This window comes from Helianthus annuus, chromosome 4, assembly GCF_002127325.2.
Source record: "Helianthus annuus cultivar XRQ/B chromosome 4, HanXRQr2.0-SUNRISE, whole genome shotgun sequence".
In the NCBI taxonomy this organism is placed as follows: Eukaryota; Viridiplantae; Streptophyta; class Magnoliopsida; order Asterales; family Asteraceae; genus Helianthus; species Helianthus annuus.
Window position 1 is genome coordinate 195,551,701 of NC_035436.2, and position 24,407 is coordinate 195,576,107.

At 35.3% G+C, this 24,407-nt stretch overlaps 2 long non-coding RNA genes across 10 annotated transcripts; one reads left to right on the forward strand and one right to left on the reverse strand.

Annotated features, from left to right (window-relative positions):
- Positions 1 to 1,095: 1,095 nt before the first annotated feature.
- LOC110937762 lies at positions 1,096 to 15,025 on the reverse strand. 4 transcript variants are annotated; one of them, XR_002591011.2, is made up of 6 exons: positions 14,607 to 15,024; positions 14,064 to 14,122; positions 13,350 to 13,464; positions 12,560 to 12,866; positions 6,152 to 6,223; positions 1,096 to 1,317 (listed from the first exon to the last, which is right to left on the reverse strand). It is a non-coding gene; the product is annotated as an uncharacterized LOC110937762 (long non-coding RNA). The 4 variants fall into 4 exon arrangements; XR_002591010.2 differs by lacking the exon at positions 1,096 to 1,317 and adding an exon at positions 3,513 to 4,779 and having other exon boundaries at positions 6,072 to 6,223; positions 12,592 to 12,866; positions 14,607 to 15,025; XR_002591008.2 differs by lacking the exon at positions 1,096 to 1,317 and adding an exon at positions 3,513 to 4,779 and having other exon boundaries at positions 6,072 to 6,223; positions 14,607 to 15,025.
- On the forward strand, positions 6,924 to 12,271 carry LOC110937760. 6 transcript variants are annotated; one of them, XR_004890754.1, is made up of 7 exons: positions 6,924 to 7,259; positions 7,407 to 7,496; positions 7,576 to 7,633; positions 7,726 to 8,986; positions 9,052 to 11,653; positions 11,752 to 11,834; positions 12,073 to 12,271. It is a non-coding gene; the product is annotated as an uncharacterized LOC110937760 (long non-coding RNA). The 6 variants fall into 6 exon arrangements; XR_004890753.1 differs by having other exon boundaries at positions 9,052 to 11,834; XR_002591002.2 differs by having other exon boundaries at positions 11,752 to 12,271.
- Positions 15,026 to 24,407: the final 9,382 nt, after the last annotated feature.

Sequence of the window (24,407 nt, forward strand, 5' to 3'; positions counted from 1 at the left end):
CAATTTCTATGGATGGGCCTTTTGAGTGGTTTATTGGAGATTTGGAGATATCATGTTACATTCACTATTACCACCCTCTTGCTACACAACACAACCCAGGCACAAACTCACTGACTCACTATCTTCCCCTCTTTCTCTCTCTGTTTCACCGTCTTACCCATTTTCTCAATTCTTATCCTTAGATTCATAAATGATAAATCAACATCCCAAATTTGTTGCATTTTGAATGAAGTAAACCTAAAATTCTTCTTCTTTAACAATCGGGTAGAGATTAGGAAAAAAAATCCTACTTACAGAAACTTAAGAGTAAACTGTCATTTTGTCCCTATGAGGTTTGTTCACTTTTACCATTTTAGTCCAAAACTCAAATCTTTTAAATCTGGGTCCCTGTGGTTTCACTTTTCTTGTCATTTTGGTCCAAAATTCAAATCACCTGTTATTTGGCTAATAAAATCCGGTTATTTTGTCTTTTTCTTCAAGGGCAAAATGATCCATCTGAATTTATTATAACATATTATTAATTAAATTAATTATATTAAATATCCCTTTACCATTGTCGATCAGTAGTAAGAGCCTAGTTTGACCAAAATCCTGAAATTAGTCTGAAATTGAAGCATAATATGATCGTGAATTGATGAAATTTTCAGCTCATTCGGATACAGCTCATTCGGATACAACTGTAGCAAGAATTGATTTGGACAACATTAGAGCTGTAAGCGTGGAAGACGGCAAGAAGCTAGCAGAGGAACAAGGCTTGTTCTTTCTTGAAACATCTGCACTTGATTCCACCAAGAACTCATCCTCTTTGGGTGACTTGTTGACTAGTAAACATTCAAGAACAACACGAGTATCTGCTTTGATTTTGCTTGGATTTATCAACACAATAATTCAGCTTTATATGAATCCGAATTCAGTATTTTACGACCGACAGTATTATTGTAGATCTCTCGAATCACCATCTGAAAAGTCGTTTTAACGTTGGTGGAATCAAGTGCTCTTATTAATTTCAGGATTTTGGTTAAACTAGGTGTCACACCCCAACCGATGGCGGAAACATCGGGGTGCGAGCACTAAGCGTTCCGATTGCTCATGAGATTCCATAACACTATTTGTTTCAATAGAAATTAGATCAAATTCATCATAACCTTGTCTAAAAGCGTACACAACCAACACAAGTATCAAATACAAACCATAACGAATATTGTTCAAATTGTTTCAAAAGATTCTAAGTTAACTAGGTGACGTTTCTAAGCATTTCCTACCTGGATTCCATGCATCCCAAAGCATCCTATCAGCCCGCAACATGTATTAAAATATCTATACAAAAGTATTAGCGAGTATACAAGTTTGATAATAGAATAATATAAAACGACTCATATCCATAGTGTAAGCAATAAAATAGTTTCAGCCGTGCTAGTGTCGCAGTCCATGCAGTGATAGCCCAAGTATCCCGATGCTTTGGTGTTTACCCAAGACTCAAGGTAAACTAGAATCCTCCTAACAATACCCCCCGAGAATAATGGGAGAGGTGCATCTCCTATAGCGCTGCTATTGTTAAGGCGAAACTAAACACTCTAGATTAAACGTCACATAGCACAAAGAGTCAAGAATCAAGAATCACAAGTTTAACGTACACATAGGATCGAGTTTAGATTTCAAATATTATAGTTTATATAGAATACATGTTACACCCCAAAAGTTTAAAGTAAAAGGGGATCAAGTATACTCACAGTGATTGCTTAACAGTCGCAACTGTTATTGGATCAAAGGGAGCTCTTTTAAGATTAGCATGATTAGATTACAATAGGATAAGAGTCGCGCAGAATAACGAGATTGCATAAGTGTCAAAATTAGTCGCTGGATCGGATGGTTTTCCGATCGGGTGGCAATCCGATCGGATTGCCAGTCGGTCGGGTGACTTATGTGTATGAGGGATTAGAGGGCTGCCCGATCGGATGGCCATTCGGTCGGGTTGCCACTTGAGTTGAAGTTCACAAATGAGGGGGGATAGGGTGGCTGCTCGATCGGGCGGTTGTCCGATCGGGCTGCCACTCGATCCGGGTGTAAGTGATTTGGTCATCTCAAACGGGTGACACCTCGATCGGGCGGCTGTCCGATCGGGTTGCCACTTGACCAAGTTTCCCAATGTTTCAAAGTTTCTGAAAAAGTTTCTAAGTGTTAGGAAGTTTCAAGTTTCAAAGCTCAAGGACAAGTGTCACCTGATAGGGTGGCTGTCCGATCGGACGGCTGTCCGGTCGGATTGTCGCTCGGTCGGGCGACCCTTGTTCATGTTTGCCATTTTGTAAAATTTCTACGTTTCTAGCTTAACGGTGACGGTACGACACGTACTGTGACAACAGTAAACTCATTATCATACCGCCGTCCTGATCGGGTGGGAATCACCCCTGTCCGATCAGTCGTCTGTTCGTAACGAGTTTATGTCAGAATCCGTTCCATGCTCGTCCTCACTGATATTAACTCAGATCCAAGCCGGCTTTAGACTATTTGCCCAGTCCACAGCCCGTTTAGACCCGGTTTCCACTTTTTTAAGGTGAAAATTTGAGAAAAAGATGAAGATACTCAAGTTTTATAGGAAAAAGTCTAGATTTAGCTTAGATTTAGTGTGAAAACATATGAAATACCTTAGATCTGAGCTAGATCTTGCTCAGAATGACATCTCATGGCAGTTTGTACAAACCCCCATGATGACATCACCCTCAAGAACTCAGATCCGAGAGATTTCACGGTGAAACGTGTGATTTCAAGTGAGAATCACGTAGAGAATGATGTGTAGAGCGAGAAAGTACAAAGATCTAGAGCAAAACGTACCGAAATCAGCAAGAAAACAGGAGAAAAGGGAAGAGTAGCGCGTCTGGGCGAGCAGAGCTGTCACATCACTGAAATGGTGATGTGACAAGTCTATTTATAGGGTGAGAGTGTGTGTGAAGGAGTTAAGTGTGCACGGGTCGGATGGCAGTCCGATCGGGCGGCTGTTCGATCGGGTGGTCATCCGATAGGGTGATAATCCGGTCGGATGACAATCCGATCAGACGGCTGTCCGATCGGATTGCCATTCTGGCCAATCCAATCTTTCCATGTTCCCGTTTTTGATTCGTTTATCGAGTTAGATTAAGCGTTGTGTTGCGTATTGTTTAGGTAAAGTATCTAGATTATATCACAAACCAAAAGTTTCCAAGTTTCTTAGATTCCGCCAGTGACAAGACTTCCAGTCTCTCGTTCAACCAAGAATCAAGTCTTACGAGTCTAAGGAGTCAAGCACCAATAAGTTTCAAGAGTCAAGAATCATAGTTTCTCAAGTATCAAGTATCAAGAATCAAGAGTCCAAGTATCAAGTATCAAGAATCAACATGAAGAATCTAGCTTTCATAGTATAAAGAATCAAGTATCTAGTTTAATCATTAAGAATCAAGTATCTAGATTAAGTATCAAGAGTCAAATATCTAGATTAAGTATCAAGAGTCAAGCATCAAGTGTCAATAACTCACACCAAACAACCAAAGTATCAATATATTATACAATAGGGACCAAAAATGTCAATAGTCCAAACTTCAAGGACTAATCTTGGCAAGATCCTAAAGTTTAGGGACGCTGGGCGTTACATTAGGATCTGACTACTGATCGAATTGTTCAAACTAGGCTCTTACTACTCATCAATTCACAACCGTTGTCGATCAGACAGTTGCAGGGGGAGAAGATGAAGAAGATGAACTTATATTCACAACCATTCTCCCTTTTTTTCGTGGTATCACAATACACCATATAAGGTACACCAATATCTATAAAGACTTTAGGATTGACCCAACTATATCCCTTGTTACCCCAATCTACCCCGTGTGAATTTTTTATTTCAACACTTAAAACTAGCGGGTCCCCTGATAAAACATATACGCCCGTAATAAGGACGGCATGGAGGGCGTCGAGCTCTTCTTCTTTGGGAGTCCTTTCATGAACAAAGGGTCGCGTTTAACCTTGCCAAACCCGAGTCGAAATCATACATACAGATAAGGCCAAAAACGAGGTATAGGACAACTGCTTTTCTAGAAAAAGTTATCCACAAAAGCTTTTGCAAATGTTGTAGAATCATCATACTTTATAAAGCCGTGAATTTTATACCATTCTCCGGATATTTGTTTGGGTGTCATATTACGCATTTTTAGGAATTGTTGATAATTTGAATCATGCACCCCCTTCACAGAACATCTTTATATATCTTCCATTGTGAAACACCCATAAGTTACCAACTCCTGAGGTGATATAACTAATGTTTTATAACCAAGCTGATGATATATATTTTGTCATGAGCAAAGGGTTCCGTTTTTGTTGCTTCCTTTGCTAAATCTGAGTCTAAATAAAATGTATGGATAACACCAAAAACGGGGTAATGACATCTGCGTTTCTAGAAAAGTTTCCCACAAGAGCGTTTACAATCGTTATAGGATTACGATATTGTCTACGACCGCCAATTTTGTAACTTTTCTTTGGGTATTTGTGTGGGTGTCATGTTAGCCATCCTTAAGAATTGTTGATTATATGAATCATACAACCCCTTTGCAAGACATCTACTTACTTGCACTATCAAGTGACACCCATAATTTACCAACTCCCGTGGCGATATAACTAACTTATCATAACCAAGTTAGCGATATATGTTAGTCATGAGATGTGCCCCTACATAGGAACAACAGTAGAAACAACAGTAGGGCTAGTACTCTTGGTCCCATACTTCTGTATAGTGGTGAGCAATGGAAATCTCCCTCACTGTCAAAAAACCATTCATAAGTTAGTATAGTTACTTATTTGAATATTTATAAATACATAGCCAAGGGTCAAGGGTTATGTATGAGTGCGTTATTGTAATTTGGTTTCCAAGTTATAATAATAGAGTTCATTCTTAGTATTGTGTGATTCTTTTTCTAAACTTGACTTTAATGAAATGATCAAGTGTTAGTAATGTTGTTAAAGTTTATTTTTTAGTATATTTTTTAGTGCTTTTATCACCATAATGTTTTGCATCACACATATTTTCTTTATATATGATAAAATAAAACTACCAAAACTTTACTATTTGTTTAAATAAACTACTTTGATAAGATTTTATTACTTAATCTTACATTGTTTCGTTTGTTTTATTAGAATTTTTATCATATACTTTTTTAGGTGCTTGTAAATAATAAAACCGGATTCTAAATAAGTAAAATTTATACAACAAAGAATATATTAACACTATTTTCAACTTTAATTTATACAAGCAAATATATCTATTATTTGGTTCACATTTTGTTTCAGCAAAACACTTAACATCTATCATTGCTAGCTAGTTAAAAAATAGATATTAAAAAATCATAACTAGTAAAAAAAGGTACCAAAAAACACAATTCAGACCCATCAAAACCGAATTGCCAAACCGTCTACTAGTTTGGTTTAAATTGATACAACCAAAATTCCAGACTAAACCGGATCGTGAACACCTTTATATGAACATGAATTAGCTAGCACCTAAAAACTTTGTATTCTATCCGTTATTAACCGTTTTATGGTGATATTATTCTATCCGTTATTAACCGTTTTTGGTTATATGACAGGTTATTTTGTGAACCTCTACACTAGGGATAGGGTTGGTGGGCCATTTCTTGTGCATGTACTTAAAGTATGGGAGGCCCAATTTGAAAAAAGAGATTGCACATATTTTTATCCAATATCAATATTTTCCATCACCTCCATTTTAAAGGTGTAAAATTAACCGGTCTCAAACTGATTAACCGATACTCAAGCCAAACTGATGGCACAAAAAAACCAGTTTGGCCCAAACCAATCTGGACCGAGCCAAGGTTTGGATGATTGGATTGAATCCAAACCGGAAAACCCATTAAAAACGGGTTTTAAATTGCCAAACCGGTTTTGAATCCGAACCTAATTGGTTTGAGTGGGTTGGACCTTTTCCCCTAAAACGGGGTTTCCAACCTGAACCGCTTTGGACCATTAGGAAAAAAAACGGGTCGGGTTATAACCCGAACTTATTTTAGCTCAAGCCGGTTTTTGTACACCTCTACCTTTATTAGGGAATATGGTTGGTGAGCCGTTATTTGTGCACACACTTAAAGGGTCGGAGGCCCAATTTGAATATACTTACACAATATTCGCCATTACAACGAGCTACAAACGCTGAAGAAAACTTGTGTTCGGCTCTGCCCTTTCTCGCGACCTACAAGCAAATGAAAAATTACACCATTTAAGCTCAAACTCTAAAACTTACGACGGTTAAAAGGAAAACACACGGATCAATAGAAAATCCATCAACGTGTAAACAAAACTCAACAAAAGGATTATCTGTTGCTTCAAAATGATTATTTAGTACAAATATGCAAATGTTGTAGTAATTAGGCATTTTCAAGCTGATCGAGTTTGCAAAACACATTCGAAAAGAAACTGTAACAGGTTTTACAACCAATGCAAATAGATCAGAAACGATGTAAGATGGGAGGACTCGTTGAGAGTGATGGCTATGGCCCAGCAATGGGATGACGCCGTTGAGATGTATAATGAGTAAGCTGAGAAGTGTGGGTTTTCAATTTGGAACACTATAGTTATAAAAATGTAAGAAAGTTATCCAATTTACCTTCCTCTCCTTGTAAAAGTAAAGGTGAAAGTGAAAGAAATCCTCGATAACTATAATCGCAAAGAAATCTTTTGAAATGAGTTATAAAAACTTTGATCCTATAATGACCTGTTACATTACCATCTATATCTATACTATATATAATATACATATCCAAAGGACTTCTTAAAGTCATTGAAATTTCCTTAAAACACCCTTAAAGCATGATGTACAAGTCTTTTAAGCACCATAAAACATCACTTTCCATTTATACCCTTCTACTCAAATAAAAACACGGGATACCTAATGCCTTTAGGGTTTCATACTTTCATTCTCATCCTCATTATCCGCCCCCATCTTTCCTTCCCCATTTCTCTCTCCGTTTTCTAGAAACCCTAAACTCGCAACGCCGCTTCCCCCTGTACAAACACACATTCTTATGAAATCAGAAAGATGAAGCTTCAGTGTAGTTGTAGTCTGTGGAAAAAAGACCCAGGTAGTTTTTTTATGGCTGAATGTTTTCATAGATCTACCGGACCACTATCGACTTTGCAGATCTGAGTTTTTAGCTACATTCAAGAACGGTACAAACAACATTCTTGCGTCAATCAGAAGGATGAAGCTTCGGTGTAGTTGAAATCAGGTAGGTTTTTTCTATTTTCTACCGAAGGTTTTCTCAGATCTACCGGGTTACCCTTAATTTTTGACATTTTTGGTTGATTTGTTATAGATGAAGATGGCAAGCAAAACTTTGCAGATCTAAGACTTTTTCTCTCTAATAACTTTGCAGGAAACAAGCAGAGCTAGGGAAGATGACAAGCCCGGATCTGATAGGTTTGCTTCGGTATAGTTGCAATCGGTGGATGAAGATGGAAATCAGGTAGGTTTTTTCTATTTTCTGCTAAAAGTTTTCTCAGATCTAAGGTGCTACCATTAATTTTTGACGTTTTTGGTTGTAGATGAAGATGGAGTGATGGAGATGACAAGCAAAACTTTGCAGATCTGAGTTTTTTTTGGGTAAAGTTGCAGATCTGAGTTTTTATGGTTGTAAACCCTATATATTTTTACGAATCTTCTAATTTGTTTTTGAATTTTTTGATATTTTTCAGTTGTTTAGTGGATGATTGTGGCATTAGGTTCACCTGAGATGTGATTTCTTGTATGTTGAAGGCTATGATGATCCAGCTCTCCGTTTTAGCAGGCCTGTTAACTTCATATGCCCATCTTTATTTGTCATTAGTTTAGTTTTGAATGGATCAATTGTTGATTTCTGAGTGCAAGTTAAGATGCACGTGCAATGCTCTTGATGAAGGATAGAGATAGGGCCACTAACCAAACTGAGTGGCCTGGCCCTTAAAAATGATTTTTATTTTTGTTTAAAATTGTTAGTATGTATTAAAATGATTAAAGCGACTTCATTGGTATGATACGTTCACAAACCTTCATGGTTTAAAAAGGAAAAAATATATAAATAATAAAGGTTCAGCGGATGGTTCCAAGTCCTAATTTGTTAGTTCTGTGACCCGACCCGACCCATCCAGAAATTTCTAATGTATGGTTGTGAAAACTTTGACCACCACAAAAGTGAACCCATAGAAAAAAATTCTCAGATCCGCCACTGGGTAGGATGGGTGGGGCGGGTGACCCATAAACACTTGTTACCCATTTTAATTTTTTCTTTAAATAGCTTATTTTTTCTTTACCAGACGCCGCAGGGTAGGATGGGCGGGTCGGGTCGGGTCGCGGCTGCCGCTAAAACGCAGCGGCGCGACTGCCGCTAAAACGCAGAGGTGTAGCTGCAGCTAAAATGCAACGGCGCGGGTGCCGTAATGCCATAGCACACGGCTGCCATAACGCCACAGCGCGTGGCGGCCGAAACATAGAGCGCGGCTGCAGAAACGCAGCGGCCAAACGCAACGGGCACGGCTGCAGGCAGACGCAACGGGCACGGTTGCCATAACTGATTAGAGTGTTTTAGTTGTTGGTTATTGTTGACATCATGTTGATGATAGTGTGTTCATAACTGCAGGCGAGGACATCAAGAAAATAACTTTCTGAACACGTTTCTTATAATGTTTGGGATCTTTTTCGTGCTTGTGATGATCAGGCAATGCTGATTAGAGTGTTTTAGTTGTTGGTTATTGTTGACATCATGTTGATGATAGTGTGTTCATATAATACTTTGTAATAGCACCAGCAGCCGCACGAGGGAGTATATACAACTTTCTGCACAAGCAAAATGATTCATTTAAGCTTCCTTTGTTACTGAAGATAGCAATCGATATATCCAAAGGCATCAGTTACCTGTATCAAAACAATATTATCCACAGGGACGTGAAAACCGCCAATCTTCTGATGGATGAGCACGACGTAAGAGTTACCTTATTTTCTCTTTATATTGTCGTATTTTTGGTTTAATTATTCTTATTGGACAGGTTGTGAAAGTTGCTGATTTTGGAGTTGCAAGGGTGCAGACTGAATCTGGAGTAATGACGGCAGAAACCGGAACATACAGGTGGATGGCACCCGAGGTATGACTGTGTTTATAACTTTATATATATTCATGTCTTTACAAATGGCTCCATATACATTCGCAATCGCACGAATGTCCGGTTTGTAAAGCGCTAATACAAGAGGAGAAGCTGATTCCTCTGTATGGCAGAGGGAAGACACAAACTGACCCGAGATCCAAACGCATACCCGGCGTTGATATCCCGCACAGGCCAGTTGGACAGAGAAACCGAACACATGTATTTATTTGTGTCAAAAAATATCTTTATTAATTATGTAGCTTATACACGATGCGTGTAACCCATTCATATTAAACAAGTTAGGGGGGGTTATAAAGCGCTTGTAATCGAACCGAAAGCCAAACTGGTTAGCAGGTTGAACTTATTATATACATATGTGTGTGTGTGTGTGTGTTATTGATTTTAATTGTAAATGGATTGATGATGAGTTGATTTGTGGAATGAAATGAGTTAAAATGTCATAAATAGAACACTGTATAATTAATTAAACTTGTTAAATAGACGAATTCGAACATGACTGGTTTATTAAATGGATTAGACACAATAACCCAAAATTAAATTATTTTTTGTATTGGTTTTAAGTCTTGTTTCAGATTGTGCCAAAAGTTAATAGATCGAAAAGGCTGCTGATCCAAGTTTAGAAGAGGTAAGCAACGAAAGACACAACGGCTGTGCAAGTAAAGCAGGTACCCACAACACCGTTTCATCGCTATCCATTGATGGGGAAGTCTCTGGTGCGACCCCAAACTCCTGAGCCATGGTTCCAGTACTGTTGAAGGCTATGAGCACCATAATGGTGAGTGCAGTGGCTAGCTCGACACTTTCCATTTCGGCGAGTGTAGAGAAAGATAGGTTTAGTAGCTTGTACGAGTGTTGCAATTGAAGTAGGATTAGAGGTAGTTTAGTGGGGATTAGTGGAGGAATTTAACAGCTAATAACATTGTTAGTATTATTTATGAAACAAAGCCTTTTCATTTGATAGGAAGTGAGTATCAAATTAGGAGACCTTTAAAATATTGAAACTGTATCGGAAGCATTTGAATGAGGCAAATGGTTCGAGTTTTGATAACAAAAGTTTCTGTAATCCACATTGTCATTGGCTTTTGTAACACCGTCTTTATGAAGTTACTGGTTTATTTCAAGTGATTCATAGATTCAACAAAGCCCTTTTGGGAATTTTTTTATCTTCTTAGTTTCATATATCTTTTAAGCACCCAATTGCTGCTGGTATTTGATTTTATAGGGCTTCTAAAATCTCTGGATTGCTGCTGCATACATCAGTACATTATTATTTTCAAGGCAATCTTGTGTTAGCATAATACAGTTAACTATTTTTGTAGTGGGTTCATCTTTTAGTCCTTTCAGCTAGATTACTTAATTAGCTTGTATATTTATTTGCATTTCTTTGTTTTCATTGTATGCACTTTTCAGAATGATAGAACCCTATCAATGTCTTTTTCTAATCCTATTTAAATTGAGCTTTGGTTGGTCAATTATTGCAAGGATGAGCAAATGGTACTAGGTACCGGTTCAGAATCGGTACTGAATTTCTCGAACCTGTTCGATTTTCAGTACCAGTTTTTACCTTCAAATTCCGGTCCGTACCGGTAACGAACCGTATCGTACCAGGTATTTTTGGTACCGTTACCCATTTTTTTTGGATTTTCGGTATCGTTTGGTACCGAGCTTATCCCTAATTTATTGTACTGATCATGTGATGACATTTAGTTTATGTTTGACTTTCTTGATTGCACTCTGACCTATACCAAAAACTTTATTCAATAAAATGTTGCTTTTTGTTACAAGTTTTATGATTCAAAGCAGATTGTTCCTAATAGACCCTCTATTAGTTCCTTTACTGCAATTATTTGATGGGACATGGCAATCATGATGGGCTTTCCAAAAACCAAACATGGAAATTTGAGGTGCGAGGCGCTGTGGAATACGAGAAATCACTTCTGGAACATGATTCGAGAAATCACCGAGTTTAAAGACAATGTTTTGAGGTACTAGCATACATTTTGAAGGTTGTTTGTTGATTGAAGGTGTGTTCTCAAGGCGGGAAACATGGTTGCACTACCCAAGGGCATTCCATTCGCGTATTCTTTTCGTTTAACTCAGAACCTTTATTCATCATCAACTCTATTTTTCTTCTTTCCCTTTTTGTCTTAATCATATAAAGGCACCCGAACCCGAAAGATTAAACCCATTAAACCCTAAATTATAGGGTAAATAAATATTACATTCATATTCTCTTAAGATTCTTTCTTGTGAAATACAAAAAACTACTAGGTGTCTACTATCATTCTACAATCTTTGTTTTTCAGTTTCAACATGAATCACTGATGATCGCAACTTATTTTGTAAGATATGAAATGCCGCAAAAGGAGGTGTTTTAACGAATTTAGAATTTAGAAACATATACACTGAGGGTGCTCTTCACTGAATTCTTTCCTGCTTTTGATTCTTTTTCTAATTCAAGGATGCTCTTCACTGAATTTTGACGGTATGTTAGGAATTTTTACAAAACTTGCTAATTTAATTGGTGGAAACCTGTATGCAACTTGTAGTTTTTAATTTTGGCGGTTTGCAATTGGAATATAGGTCTGGCCTTGTTGGATTTTCGAGCAATAGTATTGCATGGTCCATATGGCGACTTCAGAAACTGGCCTTGTAGGAAGCAAGCGGTGAATATTTTCGTTTGCTTTGGTTGTTGGTTGATAGAAATTGATCATTTTAGCCATTTTTACTATTTAAGTGTAAAGTAAACACTAAGATATGGTTGAGCAAATAAAGTCGTTAATACCTTTGTACTCATTAACCCCTAAACAAACTACCCCTTTGAATGAACTATGTTAGGATTAAATCTTGTGCATACAATGGATAATATGGATATATGATGTTTTTTGTTTGGTTTGTTTGAAGGGATCTCAAGGGGCTATCATTGGAAGGATTAGTGGTAGCTGAGATATGGAACCTCACCCTCCTTGAATGCTACAGACTTTAGATTTTTTTCTTCTTCTTTTAGAGTTTGGTAATTTCTTTTTTTTTTTCGCATTTGTATTTTATGGTTTATTTAAAAAACACAACTTGTTGTAGTGTAACATATTGGATTTTGAGAGTACCTTAACCGAAAATTTAGATTTTAGTTATGATCCAACTGAACTGAACCTTCTCATGCACACCCTTAGAATTACTAACAAGTGTTGTGTTTTCCGTTGCATCGCGAATTTGGTTTTGGTTATAGCTCAAAATCGAACCGCCCCGTACATAGCCCTAAACTTACCAACCTAACTGATATATTTCCCGCCGCATCGCGCGGGTAAACGACTAGTATAACATAAATAACTAACCACATTTGATCACATCCCAAATATTTTTTTTTTTTTTTTTTTTTTTTTGTAAATAATACCTTGCAATTCTTTTTGGCGGTTTGAACAATACCTTGTGAGGTCCCCGTATCTTTTTCTCCTTTTTTTCACGGTATCACAAGACCGCATATCAGGTACACCAATATCTATGAAGACATTCGGATTGACCTAACTACATCCCTTGTTACCCCAATCTTCTCCATGTGTTTTTTTTATTTGAACACTTATAACTAATGGGCCCCCGGATAAACATATATTCCCGTAATAAGGACGACATGGAAAGCGTCGAGCTCTATTTCTGTGGGAGTCCTTCCATGAACGAAGGGCCGCGTTTAACCTTTGCCAAATCTGAGTCGAAAACATACATAAAGATAAGGCCAAAAACGGGGTATATGACATCTGCTTTTCTAGAAAAGTTATCCACAAAAGCTTTTGCAAACATTATAGAATCATCATATTTTATAAAGCCGTCAATTTTGTACCGTTCTCCGGATATTTGTTTGGGTGTCATTACGCATTTTTAGGAATGGTTAATAATTTGAATCATGCACCCTTCACAAGACATCTTTCTATATCTTGGTTTGTAAAACACCTATAACTTGAATTCCTAGATCTAAAAACTAGAAAAAAAAATTAGGTAAAATATCGAACACACCCAGAACTCGATCCGAATCGTTCAAGCGACCTAGAAATTCTATGTCCGGTTTTATAAACGTGGAGCATCTAAGAACAATGAAACAAGTAGAATAAACTATCACGCTACTTGTCTTTCATTTTAAGTAAACCATATCATAATAACCACTTAAAAAGTAAAACCTAACTTGTGTTTACCTTTTTTTTTATGAAAGTAGTATAGTCCACTTGTACCATATGTTGGTGTCTTAAAAAGTTGTATGCCTTTCATTGTAGAGTGCATCTCCATATCATTGTAGAGTGCAGCTCCATACTGAAATCATTAAGAAGAACGAAATTTAGGTCACACAACAACTTCAATTATGGTTTAAAATTTTCAATTACTCAGGCCAAATACTATATATCAATTAGCAAATTTAGTTTGTGGAAGAAGCTACTCTTTAAATTTTTACAAGTACCCTAAGCTTGATTTACAACTTACCAATGCATACTTGGACCCATCAAGCACACATGCCCAACCCTTTAGACCGTGTGTTATCACTACTGGTTCCATGCCACGCCGGACCATCAACGCCCAGCGCACAACCACATAGTGGCGCAATCGACATCGCAGGAGAACCTTTTGAATGGTGAGGTGCATTGGGGTGTGGGTCTGTGATATGTTGTCAACAAGGTATGGTTCGACAACATTGGGTTTGTTTGGCTTAGCTTATTTTAGTTCAAAAGGACTTTTGCTAAAAGGACTTATTACCTTATGACTTTTCAAAAAAGAACTTCTAAAAAAGTGTTTGGGTTAGCTCTTAAGCCAATAAGTTAGACATGTTTGGGATCAAAGTCAAACACTACCCGGAATGACTCTTTCATAAGTAAACGAGCAGAAATATATTTGCAAATACAAAAACTGTATCATACCTCTTTACTGCTTCAAGCAGGTCAGCTAAAGCATCAGCATTATTGGATATCGATCCTACCTGAAAAGGTAACAGTTGATAGAAACAAACGATGAGCTGTTATCAAAATATATAGAGTATAAATTGTTGATTTAGTGGCTACATCCCGTAATTATAGATATAAGGTTGACGACAATTAGATCACTTAGACCATTTAATGCGGATACATCCCCTACACCACACACACTAACAACAAACTCAAGATTCTAAAGCAAGTATCACATTAAAAGCATACAAAAATGAAGCAAAACAATATCATAGCAAAAGAATACAACCGGATACATGTTCGTTCCCATTCACCCATGTATTTTCCTACTTTTATTCCTACCCTGAACATAAACCTAACTTTTGGCCAGAGGGAAACAAAAACAGAACCATTTAACGCAAACATAATAAGCCTTTATAAAATAAATCTAATGTTCTCAGCCTTAACTAAAGCAATCAGCTATTAGTACCCAAACTGAGATAAATCGACTGCAGATATAAAAAATCACAAAGATGTTACCGACAGCAAGAGCAAGTGTTAAGAATCTGCTTGATGTCTCTTAACTGTTAAGAATTCCTTATAATAAACAGAGATGGGGAGTGGGTATATCATCGGCAGGCAACTGGTAGATATATAAGGGTGCAGATGCAATGTAAGGTAGTTGGAGGATTGAAGGCAGGGAGGGAGGTTACATTTATTTACAGCAGTTCCATCTACTACACAAATTGAATGTTGGACGACTCGTTTAATTGGGGGCGATTAATTGAAGCTGGTAGATTGTATGTGTGGTAGATGGGGGACTTAATTGAGAATTGATGATGAAGGCGGGATGAAGAGATGATGAAGCGGCAGATAGTTGGCAGGGGTGGTTTAATGGGAAATTTGTCCTCAAAAGGAATTTTGGGTTTGGAGAAGTTTAGCAGGTTGTTCATTAAACGTACTCAGTTTTATAAATATACTTATTTAATTAAGTACATTACATTTTTTAATAGAGAAAAATACCCCGACCTGGTTTATCCATTTTTCACCTTTAATCACCAACTTTCTAAAATTACAGTTATAGTCCTCAACTTTTGCAATTTCGTTCCCGGATAGCCCCTGAAGAGGATGGAGGTTAGTTTTTGATGTTAAATGGGTGTAAAATGACTAAACTGCCCTTGCTATTTAAATCAAACAAAAAATAAAATAGTGAGACCCAATTTTCAATTTATATTTATAATAAGTTAATAATATAATATAGAGACTAGTGGCACCCACTAGCACAACATCTTATCCATGGGAGGCTTTGATGGTGTGCGGGGAGAATCTCCATAAAAGGCCCACAATTTCGAGGGCATGCGATTTAAAAAAAAATCCGATATGTATATGTTATTTTTTTAAATAGTTAACACATACTACTTTCGATATAGGCCAATTTACAAATCATTTTATGGTTTAGAATTTAGTCCACTTGGAATTAGGTTTATTAAGCCCAATACTGATTTGATCTTTTTTAAATAATAACAAAACATAACAGAATGACACATTTTTTCAATCTCGAACAGGGTACGTGAATTCTCAGAGACGCCTCTGATCTCATCTCACATTTCCGACCACACCCAACTCGTCTTCTCAGGCGAGCGGTCTTATCGGCGACAACGCAAACTACATGAAATAAAAACCATCAGCAAATTAGGTGCTTACCATAAGCAAATTACCCAAAACAAAAACCACCTGGTTTCTTTTTCCATGTCAGACACATCCGCTCTCAGCCTCCAATTCATCAACAATGGTGTATATCATTTTAATAAATGTAATCTGCAACTTTGTCTTCGAAATGGTCTCACTAGAGTTTGCATTTCCCACAAAGAGAACTCATCAAGTCAGTTTTGTTACATTCAATTGGCATCATTACTCTAAACATGGGCTTAATGTGATTATATAATTATTACATCCCATATTTCTGGGAGAACAAATCCATATACCCATCTAAACCAGCTGTCATCAAACAATGAATCAAGTATTCAATCATGTCTTTTATGTTCTTCTCCATGATCATTCTAGTTTGAGCCCACAGCCGTTCTATATAATCATGCTGTCGTTTGAAGTCAAAATGTTATTCCTATATATGTTATAATTAACGACTGATTCTAAGAGATTTATAACAAAATATTAAAACAAAAACCTGAAATCCAATTTGATGAGTTGAGTGTTCCGGAAGGCCTTTTTCTTTCATTTCTTCGTAATGTTTTAAGACTTCACTTAACATATCATTTTCCGATGGCAATGAAACCTTAGCCGACAATGCGTGTGCTATCCATCTTGATTGGCACTCAATTATTATAAATGGAATGGTCTACATTTACAAAGGACCGTTAATCCATCATATATATATATATATACTAGGTTAGAGCCCACGTGTACACGTGGTTTAACAAATGAAAATACTTTGAATTTGTTTGGTTTTAATTAAAATAATAAAAATAATTTTAATATAAATAAAATAAACTTAAAAACCCATATGATAGGTAAAAAAATACAACGAATAATTCAGATTTCACTAAAAAAAAATTAGTAAACCACATTGGTTGTCTTATTTGTAATATTCTCATTGTTATCTAATTTGAATGTTTAATGGTCTTGATTGAAACTAAAATTAAACGTGCATAAAAGAAAGTTGCATACACATACTACATGAGTCTAATGACAAAGTGAAAGTATCTCAGCTCGTTTGTCGCTCGGTTGTCGCATCCCCTTACCATATGGAAGTATACGATCTTGCCTATAAAAGCAACCAATTAATTAAAAATGATTAATTTGTAAAAATAACTAACAATAAAAAATTCAAAAAAATTCTAAACAAAATAATCTCATATGGATTACGCCTACCAACTTTAGTTTTTATATATTTATTTTATTATTACTTATATTTTATTGATATTTTTACATTAAAAGTCTAAAACGTTAGTAAAGCCATTAGTTATTTACATGTTTATTTTATTATAATTGAATTTTATTAATCTCTACTATAAAGCAAAGATATGATAAATATAAATGGAAAACAAAATGGTAAAAGACAAAGTTTATGGATTAAAATAATATATTTTTTATTTGAGATATAATCTATATCTATTTATTTAGGGTAAAGGATAAAAAGATAAAATTCATGTATTAAAATAATATTTCTTTTATTTGAATCTTATTAAAAAATATTATCTATATCTATTTATTTAGTAGGGAAAAAATAATTGAGATCAACTCATAAAATGCCATGTGTCCTCATGTGATTTACTTTATTATATGTATAGATTATATAGGGAGAGAATCAAATAAAAAAAAATTATTGAAAGAAGAAATTACATATTGGTAAAATACTAATTCATTTATTACTCATTTAATTAATTATTTCTTTTTTAATTAATTAGTCAACTAATCATTAATTATCGTACATATAATCTACAAACCCTATACATATCAAAATTTTTCTACATATACCCTACACATTATAGAATATTACCCTACACACATCGATATTTATTCTACACACCTCGAAATATATCTTACATATCTCGTAATTTATCTTACATGTGTTATAATTTATTCTACACTTGAAATTAAGTTGTTCTTTAATTTGAAAAAAAAAATATATATTTTGAAAATGAGTTACAAATTTAATTACTTACTTATTAAAGAGAAAGAATACAAATTATTGATTTATGTAAGTTTACCAGTATAACCTTAAAATATAATTAAATACAAAAATTAAATGAAGTAAAATGAAACATTCTTATTGGTTGAATTTTTTTCCTTCTTACAAAAAATTTATTCTCATTTGAACTTTTCACTATATATATATATATATATATATAGAGTGAATTTCAAGAATTGTCCTTTATCTTTATACCTATTTTCAGGCGCTGTCCTTTATGTTCAAAATTGACGAGTTTTGTCCTTTATGTTTTCATATCATACACGTTTTGTCCTTTAGGCCGAACCCAATTAGTTTTTTCATTTGAATTTGGTCATGTGCTTTGCACATGACGTCAATTTTGTCAATTCAAAGGTTGTAGAAGCCTTGAGCTGTAAATCTGTCGTTGAACTTACCTTTGAATTGACAAAAATGCTCTCATGTACAAAGCATATGACCAAATTTAACTGAAAAAACTAACTGGGTTAGGCCTAAAGGACAAAACGTGTATGATATGAAAACATTAAGGACAAAACTCGTTAATTTTGAACATAAAGGACAACGCCTGAAAATGGGTATAAAGATAAAGGACAATCCTTGAAATTCACTATATATATATATATATATATATATATATATATATAGGATTAGGTTCAAGAATGTTAAAAGATAATATGGATTAATAATAGTTGTTTACATTAAATGTTATGAATATATACACCTATTTAAACAGATCATGTAAAAAATTTTTATTAACAATTAGTATGTATATATCACAATTCGTTGAATATCTCTTTATACACCACATTAGTTGTTTTATCCGTAGGTTTTCCGTTGTTGTCAAGTATGAGTATCTTGACCCCATTTCTTGTTTTCACCCTTGATAAGGCAACATACAACTGAGCATGAGAGAAGACCGGTTGTTTGAGGTACAAACCTACTCTTGAAAGAGATTGGCCTTGACTTTTGTTGATGGTCATTGCAAAACATACGGCCAGTGGAAATTGCCTTCTTTGAAAAGAAAAAGGAATCTTTTTATCAGAAGGTATCAAGTTTAATCGAGGGATATATGTGCAAGTACCAATATTTGAACCAGATATTATCTCCGCTTCTATTACACGGTTGTGCAGCTTTTTTACTTGTAGCCTTGTACCGTTGCACAATCCATTCTGTTGATCAATATTTCTTAATAACATCACTGGAACACCAACTTTAAGGACTAACCTATGATTTGGTAGGCCAGATATTTTAAGACCATTGAGCACATCCGGAGAGTAAAGTCTTTGTTGTGTAGAAGTTACATCTTCAGACGGACAAAGACTGTCAGAGCTAAGATACTCTTTTTCTTCACCAAGAAACATTGCTAGCAACCTGTCATTAATCTCATGAACAACTTCATTTTTAGGTGCAAGTATGGCCCGGTCACTGAAATAGTTATGAGCGTATACGTTTTCCAAGATTGATGGATAAACAAAATCAATTAAACTTCCAATTGGATCAGATGGATCAGTAATCAAAAGATCTTGTGGTATTTCAATAGTTGCTTCTCCATCATTTGGACCACCAACGTTACCCTCACCCAAATCCAAAAGCCATTTGTCAAAACTATTTATTTCATCAACATCAGCCGTAGATCTTTCAACCGTTAACCTCATGTTTCTAGTTAGTCTCAGCAATTTACATTTACTCCACAAATAAGACGAACATAAGGAGGCATTAACAATCTCTTGTCTGCCACCATTTGGAACAACAGGTAATATTTGTCTAAAATCTCCTCCAAAAACAATAACCTTACCTCCAAATCGGATTTCAGAATTGAGAGATGTGTCAATGTTGAAAACGTCATTCATTGTTCTATCGAGCGCTTCAAATGCATGTTTGTGAACCATAGGTGCTTCATCCCAAATTATCAATTTAGTCTCATGAAGTAATTTAGACAGATCACTTTCTGGTTTTATATTACATACCGAATCTTCAGTAAGATTCAACGGTATGCTAAACCTGGAATGTGCAGTCCTGCCACCATCTAACAACAACGATGCAATTCCACTTGAAGCCACATTTAACACGATTTGACCTCTTGATCTAATTGCAGCGGACAATGTCTTCCATAGAAATGTTTTACCTGTTCCGCCATACCCATAAAGGAAAAAAATCCGACCGTTATCACTGTTTACTGATGCCATAATCTCTTCAAAAACAGAGCGTTGTTCATCAGTTAACATTGTCAATTGACTATCGTACAGATTTCCAAGGTATGTTGTATCATATGCCTGCTCCTCGTATATCAAATGACAATCGGAAATACCTGAAGACGACATATCTGGATATGGCATTGATTCAAATCTTCGCAAAGAAGAATTATTTCGCAATAAAAACTTTTCAATTTCGACCAAGACATAGTTCTTCAGTTGGTGATCCGGAATTGATAACTCTACGCAATACGAAAGAAAACAACATCATGTTATGAATAGGGAAACCATTTCATCATAATAAGATAAAATAACTTAAATAATGATGAAAACATAAGATTATTTTTTCAAAAAATATAAGTAATAAAAGTCAGTGTAAACAAAACGTACCTGTAACTCGATGGTATTTTGCTAATCTGTAAACAAAATCGTCCGCCATGTATCTCCACGAACTTTCCCAAACAACCTCAGGTCTAGGAAGACTACTGGATAACAACATCGTAGAAAATAAATTCCGAATGTATGAAGCGCTTCCAGTTAAATTTGCTTCTTTTATTGCCTCTACATATTCTGAATCATCATCTAAAAGACCAAGTGCGTAGCAAGCATCTCTGTATGTATCGTAAACTTTACCATTAACTGTTTTAATGTCGTTAAACGATGTTGGTCCTCTAACCTTGTTAAGAAGAATTCTCAAGAAATACGCTTCACCTAAAGATGGAGATACGGAATGAATCCTGCCAATTGATTTTTTCCCTTTTCTTGGTTCCCATACTCTCTTGTCAAGCTTCCATACATAAAAAATAGGGAACTGAACGTATGTAAGTGTACGTGCCAACAGGTCATTTGGGTCTTTATTATGTTCCATCCATGATAGAAACATTGAAGATTTAACTGACGGTTTGTTTAGAACAGAGTTAATATCCTCGTCAGGGCCGAAAACAACAGGTTGTTGGCCAGGTAAATGGAATTGAAGCCTCATAACAGAAGGTCTTCTATAATGTACTTCGTTAGCAAATATCCTCCAAGATGCTTCGCAAGCTGATATATAGCGGCAATCGTAATACTCTTTGATCTCGTCTTGTGGTTGCTCTTCCGGTTGATTATCACCATGCACAACAGCTATAGTGGCTCTATCAGGACCTTTATTGATGTATTTAAAAAGATATTTTATAGACGCGGCTTGATTGCACCATTCAACGTTGATATGAGCTTGATATCTTTTCAATATTTTTTTGTTGTAAGGAACGACACTCCTGTTATCAAGGTCAATTTTATTTTTCACAACAGAAGCACCATTGTTTCTCCTTCTGTATAATGGAAACCCATTTGAATCTAGTGTTGTATGATCTTGAAACTTTTTTGGAAAGCCTTTTGAACACTTCATATCTACCATACATGGAGAGCTCAACCTAGCATTACCACATGGACCATGTATCATATACTCTTTCACCAGGATGAATAATTCTGGATCTTCATCTCTGTTTGGAATTTTTGCAGATATAAATGAATCAACATGGTCCACAGTAGGTAATTTGAATTCAGGTTCCATGAATAAGCATAAATGGGCATGAGGCAAACCACGTTTTTGGAACTCGATAGTGTAAACAACTACAGAAAAAAAAAACAAAGTGTTAGGTTTGATGATGACTAATAATTTAATTATTTTTTTAACATTACCTGCTGAAGCTTTGCCTAATAGATGATTCTTTTTTAAATCTTTGCAGATTGAATCGAGTTTTATTTTGAACAATCTAGACAGGATATCAGGCCTATCTTCCGGACTAAGATTGGTGTCTTTGAGAAACCGTTGAACTTCTGGCCATTTTGGATTGCATGTTATGGTTATAAAATAATCTGGATAACCAAAGCATTTACACAGAGCCATAGCATCTAAATAGTTTTGCATCATATATCGTGCTCCACCAGTAAAAGAAGACGGCAAAAAAATACGTTTTCCAGCTTTAGATATATCATCGTGACCTTTACTTCGTAATTTACGGAGGCTTTCATATGTGTCGGACCTAAGATCTTTTTGTTGATATCGTATGTACCTAAGTCTCTCGCTCTCTATCATAGTATACGCGTCAACCAAGAACTGCTGGAATAGCCTCTTAGAATTAAGGATTAATGAAAACTGATTTATACGATCCTGGATACGATAGGCAAAGAACTCTCTCATAGTACACTTTGGACGTGTTTTATTAACAACATCAACAACACCTCTATGAGGGATATCAATTCTGTAGCCATCATCTCCGTACGGAAACAAAATCGGATATTGTAGTGCGAGATATGATGGATGCAACTCACTAATTCTTTTTAGTTCACCTGTTTGAGTCTCAACTACAATATCTCTATTGTCAACGACATTTTCGATATCACCAACAATGAGAGCAGCAATCTCACCATCCGTTGGTAAGTTATACGTGCGACCATCTTTTTCTCTTGTTCCAATTATTCGAAGCTTCACATTTACATTAGGGTTGTCTTGGAAGGAATCCCTAACTCTTCTATAAGTTTTTGACCAACTCATTGTCATTGTCTAGTACATCCTTTATATGTTCGATTAGTTTACGATCAACAGTTGCCGAAGAAGAAGAAGATGCACCATCTGAACCACTGTTACAAAAATGTTATCAAATATTATTCAAATTGTCATAAAATATGAATTAGTAAGCTGAAAAAATGGATTTATGCTAACAATATGCAATGGAATTTACCTAAATATCGATTGCCTGTTTGAAATTTCGTCCTCAGTATCATATATGTATAGTTGGCAAAATTTTGGTTGCGCTCCGTTGTTTGGCATAAGACTTCCAATTGTATGATAATTCTCACCGCTAATTCTAAAGCAAAAAGGACCATTGCCTCTGTTAACCGTCGAATCAACCTTACCACCCATTGAAGTAAATGCGAACATTGAATTGTAACGGCGAATATTCTTCAAAAAGTGCTTGCTTTCATCACCATTGTTACTAAACAGGATTCGATAACTTCCTCTGGCATCTTTGTAATCTGGAAGCTCTACTATGCCATAAGAACAACAAATGAAATAACAAACTTTTCCATCCTTTTTTCTTCCTTTTCCTTTTTCTGCATTCTACAACTTTGCATTACATACTTCACAAGTAACGCATTGGTCACCATGGTCCAAATAATCTGTTTTGAAAATTAACAAAAAAATGTTAACACTGTAATTTAATAAAGAAGATAACATTATGTCGACACATTTAATACTTTATGGACCGAAGAATACAAATTATTAGAAATGTACCTTTTGAAACACCTTTCAAGGGATCTTGAACTACAATCTGCTCTGTGGTAAAGTCAATAATTGGTATTGGAGAAGTAATTCGTGGTCTACCAATTAACTTACGTTTACCGGATGACAACCTTTCAAAAGAAGAATTTTGAAGAATACCGGAGGTGCCACTAAATGACGTAATGTTAAACGCAATATGACCGAGAGTAGCGTCTGCTGGTTGAGTACCATTGTTCGTAAGACAACTTAAGTTACCTATAATATATATAAAAAAAATTTATAATCTTCATGATATAAATTTATATACAAAAACATTGAAGTGTATAAAACTTAATAAGTATTTACTTGTTGCCATGAATTATCCAGTTCGATTAGGAATGACATTTGGAGTTGCTTCTAGATCAGGAGAGCTACGTATATTCCTATTGGAATATGATATACTATTTCTCAGAGGAGATCTTGTATTCTCCAAATTTACTTCCCTTAAACGGCTGTTATCTATATATACAAATTATAAAATATTGGTATATAAAGATAACATTAAAAAAATATATGATTACGTTCAATTAAACATAGATAGCAATATTGTGAAATGCAAGTTTAGTAAAATAAGTTATTTTAAATACGGCTATTATAAATGACAAAAAAAATAAAAACTAACCTTCAGATAAAACAGATAATTGTTGTGTAACGGTTGGAATAGAAGGAGTTGGTATCGAATCAGTTGGTTATGACCATTGTATGGTCAACATTTGATGGACATCCATGTAATTTAGATCTTTTGTTATCCAATAATACTTTCCTAATTTTCCGACTATGTCTTGCCTGATCTTGTGTTACAGTGGGAACGACAACTAAAACAACAACATACAAAAAAATTAATTTTATAAAGTAACAATGCATAATACTGATGTGTTTTAAATATAGAAACAATATGGAAAAAATAGCTAAAAATCACTTAACATCAATGTACAAACACAGGAAACTAAAAAGTTAGTAAATTAGTACCGTTAGTAATTGTCGATAATGGCCTTCTACCTCTACGAACTGTAAGGGAATAAAAAATACACAGTTTAGCAAAACAGATTGTTTGTTAAGATATATATGATAAAAAATAAACGTAATACAATATAAAAAATTAATTTAATTTTTCTGGTAAACTAAAAAGGTTTGAATATTTATAACAACTTAAATTA